A 5,502-nucleotide genomic window follows, 5' to 3' on the forward strand; every position below is an offset into this window, starting at 1 on the left:
CACATTGGAAAGTTCTTTTTGAATTTCTCTTTCACGGGAATTCATTTTAGACACTAGTAGGATTTTTATATCCAAAAATATCTCAATTTTGGATTATCTCTCTCTAGACATTTTCTCTCTCTAGGTCAAAACAGGGTAAAACAAAATCTTTCTTTTATTTCAGAGAAGGGAATAATTATAAGATTTTGAAGAGATTGGCAAGTGCATCTCTCACGGTGTATTTAGTATCTGGTTGATACTGAGATGTCCATGGTTGCATCTTCTTCATCAGTTTTTTTCTTCCAACTTTTGCACACTATGAGTTTTAGAGGGGGTGTTAGAATTTGTGAATCTCAAGTGTTGTAGGTTTTGGATATTTTATTGGCATATTTATATTTTCTCATGTATGAACTAGTCATGAGGATTCATGGAGGTCATGGGGTTTTCTTCGAGCTAGCTTTAGGGTAGTTGGACAGCTACATGGCCTCTTTATATAACGTCCTCTTCCTCTCATCACTTGTATCCAACTCATTTCATTCACATTCATAGGCACTTGTTTGTCATTGTAAAAGCCTCATGCTACATAAGAAGATGTTCATGTCTAATGTCTCTCTCTCTCTCTACCTCTTTGCCTCTCTCCCTCCTCTCTCCTATGTTTTGCTTCTGCATTATGCAACTTTATCATTTTTTGCATGTGGTGCATGCAAGAGTGGTTGCATATGTGTGTGGAGGGGTGCACACATGCAAGTTTTTGTAGTTTTTTGTTTTTATTTTTAGATTTTTAGGTTTTTAATCATTCATGGTAAATGTCACTTGGATGGGGATGGGGTTTGAGGGTTTACAACTTACTGTGTGGGGCTCATTGGTGGAGTGCTTGCCCATCTACAACAAAAGTTTAGATGTCACCGTCATCATCGACTTTGATGGTGCATTTGTCTAAACTTTGGCCTTCCAAAGTAGCTGAAGTTGATGTGGCATGGACATGGGGGTGTGTTTTGCAAGATGATGTGGTGATGATTTTGAGCCTTATGGATGGTTGGTGGTGCCAAGGGAGTGTGTACATGGCTTCTTGGCACCAAGGGTCACTCCTCCTTTTGATTGACATTGATGAGAGTGTGACGATTTCACATGGATTTGGTGAAACATCCATGCGTTCTTCTGACTACTAAAGTACTAGTGTGTTGGCATGTGAGTTAAGGGTGCAACCACTCCTTAGCTACTAGAGAGTTTGCATGTGAATCAAGGGTGCAACCACTACTTAGCTACTAGAGTGTTGGCATGTGAATCGAGGGTGCAACCACTACTTATACTTTGGGTTGGCATCTCCATAGCCATTTGGGCTTGATGTTCAAGTGTGTGTGTCTATAGAGAATCAGGGCATGGTTTTCTTTGACCTTAGAACCCAAATGTAGGTAGTTCCCTTGGTAGAAGCCTTGAGATTCCAAAACTTTTGTTAGGATCCATGCTAGGGTGGCATTGGGTGCTAGGGCCAGTGTTTAGCTCTTTTTGGCTTAGGGGATTGTGGTGCAGAAGGTAAGGTTTTTGGGACTCAAATATAGGGGTTTTCCTTTTAGAAGCCTTGAGATTCTAACACCTTGCCTAGGATCCAACATGGAGGAAGCTTTGGATAACACCTTTGTGTGAGGGTCTTGCTTGGTAGCTTTAAGTAGGATTTGGACTAAATGTTGCCTGCTGCTAGGTCTTTGATTTGGAATCAAACCTACCTTAGCTAGCCATGGTAATCTTACTCGGTCCTTAGTAGTAACCTCCCCTTAAGGGATGCTCTTCATTTGACGAAGTTTGGGATCTTCATTAGGGTTGGAGGGGGTGGTTGACATGTTGAAGTAAGAGGGGTGTTGTGTGTTAGGGGTTACCTAAAATGATGTTAAGAGTGGTTGGACAATGAGGATTTGGATTTTAAAGGGTATGAGATATCCTTGTTCACTATAAGGGTATATGGTAACCATTTTGTGAGCTAGCTCAAGCATCATAATTTTTATTTGCTAGACGACTATGCAATCAATGGTTGGTGGATGATAAGTATTTGGATGTTGAAGATATGAGATCTCCTTATACCCTTCACCAATGGTATGGTAACCATTTGGATGCCCACACATCTAGGTGGTCCACATTCTCCAAGATCACATTATGACTAGACCTGGTGAACTAAGGATGGCCATGCAATTGGGTGGTCCATGTCTCCAAAGGTGACATTGTGACTAGCCCCAATGTAAACCAAGGCTATCCACACAAGTAGGTGGTCTTTTGAGGAAAATCTAGCTCAAGGCAAGCAAATTCCACTATTGTTTCTATCTTAACCACATCGTGAAGATTAGTTGTATGCTTAGGCTTACAACCTCATCATGAAGATTAGTTGTATGCTTAAGGGCCTACAATCTCTTTGGTTCTTTTTTGATAGGTGTTTGCCTCAAGGCACACCCACCATTTTTCGTGATCAGTCTCTTGTTTCTCCACCTTTTTATTGTGATTTATCTAGGGTGAGAGGTCCATAGTAGCATTTCAACTTGTTACCATTAAAGTATCCTTCCATCGTAGCCCAATCCATGGTCTCTATCTTTACTACACTTTGAGGGTTTATTTTCCAAATACTCCGTACATTCCCTAATAAATTATTAGGTGTCCTTTTGATGGCACCAATACTCATAGGTTCGTTGACCATCCATTTCCTTGAAAATGTTAATAAATTTTATAATCCATTTCGACGTCAATTGGACAAATTTTTGTATTTATGGGGAGCCAACCTTGAGAGATGTAGAAACGGGGCATCTAAGATTTGTCGACGAAACATTTGAATTCGAGTCTCTGAATGAAGATTTTGTGGTATCTTTGTATCTAAAACATGGATGCAGTTCTGTAATCCAGCCACCAAAAATAGAAATATTGAATGAATGGAGGATAATTTTATGTGTAGGGTTCCATTCCCCCCATGGTTGGGAAATTTTTATAGGATCCTCCTTTGAACATTTTGGGTTGGCTCCCATTAAATATATTATTTCTCGCTTCGTCTCAACCTTTCTAGTTATTTTAGATACTATTTTTATAAGTATCAGATTGTTTGTCATTTGAATTGTACATCTCCCTCAATTGTAGCCACTTATCACACAATGAGTAAATAACAATTATTACACCAAATTTGCATTTAACGAATTTGACTTTTTCCTCACAAGAATTCGGCTTTTCTACCCTCCTCTTCTTCGCTATTTAATTGTAATGGGAAGAATAAAAGAGAAAAGGAGAGAGGGGGAAGAAAAAAATAGAATAAGGGAAGAATATTTAATACTATACGGCATCGATTTGCACAAAGACTTGGCACTAATCATCAATCTATGCAAAAAAGATTTATGAATAACTGGATGAAAAAATGGTTGATTCTATTACTTCTAGTATCAATCAGTTTTGGTAAAGTAAATTGTCTATCTATATCAAACGCATATCCTATTCTTGTGCAACAGAATTATGAAAATCCACAAGAAGCTACAAGGCATATATTGTATGTGCAAATTGCCACTTAGCCAAGAAACCTATGGATATCGAGGCCCCATAATCTATTCTTCCCAATACTGTATTTGAAGCAATTGTTAAGATTCCTTATGATACGTAGATATACAATAATTACTTGCAAATAGTAAAAAAGGTGGATTGAATGTTGGTGATGCTCCTACTCCCCACCCAAAGGATTTGAATTAGTTCCTTCTGATCACATTCCAATCAAAATGAAGGAAAAGCTGGGAAAACTCTCATTCCACAACCATCACCTTGACAAAAAGAATATAATTGTCACAGGCCTACTTCCAAGCAAACTATATAGTGAAATTGTATTTCTAATTCTCTCACTAGAACCTGCTACTAAAATAAATAAGCACACTTCCTAAAATACCCTCTTTATGTCAAGGGAAAATAGAGGGAGGGGATAAATCTACCTGGATGGGAGTAGAAGCAATAACATAAATAAGCACACTTCCTAAAATACCCTCTTTATGTCAAGGGAAAATAGAGGGAGGGGATAAATCTACCTGGATGGGAGTAGAAGCAATGACATAGTTTATACCGCTATAGTTTATAATTTCTAGGGACCTTGGCCTCTCTTCTTGAGTGCTATTTGGTGTTTGTGACATTATACACAAGTAGCATGTCTGTCCTTGATTTGGTCATCAAACCACTACTTGCATGATAGTTTTTCAACCTTTAGTTTGTACGTGGATTATAATCTTTGCTTGCTTAGTTTTTCTAAGGTAACTAGCCTCTCTGTGAGAGGGGTTGCCTTTAAGGTTATGCCTTGCTATAATATAAAGGCTTGGTCATCAAACCACTACTTGAATATTAGTTTTTTGACCATCAATCATCAAACAACTACTTGCACAGTATTTTTTCAACCATCATTTTATGCGTGGATCACAATCTTTGCTTGCTCTCTCTCTTGTCTCTCTATCTCTCTGTGCCCTCATCATCAACCACTCTCTCTTCATCTCTCTCTCTCTCTCTCTCTCTCTCTCTCTCTCTCTCTCTGTGTCCATTCTCTCTCTCTCTCTCTCTCTCTATATATATATATATATATATATATGTTTATCTTCCATGTCCTCTCTCTCTCTCTCTCCCTCCCCTATCTTCTCTCTCTTCAAGGGGGGGGAAATATTGTTGGGAGAGGCACAAAGAGGCAAAATGTGCAAAGGCTGACGTGTCACAAATTCATGTGAAGTAGTAGCATTAAAAACTCTTTTTGTAAAGAGAAACACAACAAAGTTAAGTCTCCTCTAAATCTTGTATTGATCTTTGTGTGGTAAGATGCCTAGATGGTTGTTCCTATTTCTTGTACCACTGCACTAGGTGGTTCTTTCTATTTCTGATTGGGGACTTTGGTAGTAAGATCCCATTCTCTAGAGCTCTCTCTCTCTCTCTCTCTCTCTCTCCACTCATCAACATTTATCTATGTGTTTCTCTCCCCCCTCCAACCATTCTTTCCTTTATTCTCTCTCCACTATCTCTCCCTGCCCCCCACTCTCTCAAAGCCTAAGTGGGATCTAGATCTACAAGTGCACATGAGCTTCTACTGCCATTCACATAGGTCCATGTTAGCAAAGTCTGGTAAGCCATGTTGAGTGGAGTTAAAGAACCATGTCCAAGTTGGATAAACCATTTTTGATACTGAACAATTAGTAGGCACGAAAGCAAAAAGAATGGGTTGTTGGAGGGACTAAGCATCGAATTGCATGCAGACCATCTAGACTCATAATTTCAAACCAATTTGAGATCCGAGTTTAACTTTGGGAGTTTGTGTTAGAACATTCATTGTTTATATTCTTTGATGCTGATATGGGGGATATATTTTTTGAAGGCCCTCCTTATGCTTTGCAGTGCATAGAGAGGAAGGAGCATATTTATTTTATCACCTTGATTGATGACACACATGTTCTTCATGATGCGATTTACATGGATCATAGTCATGATGATCATTCTTTTGATGATGATATATTTTATGATGCTATGTTCAAGTTAGAGTATTAT

Source organism: Cibotium barometz, chromosome 28, assembly GCF_041138505.1.
Source record: "Cibotium barometz isolate CiBa-2024 chromosome 28, ASM4113850v1, whole genome shotgun sequence".
NCBI lineage: Eukaryota > Viridiplantae > Streptophyta > Polypodiopsida > Cyatheales > Cibotiaceae > Cibotium > Cibotium barometz.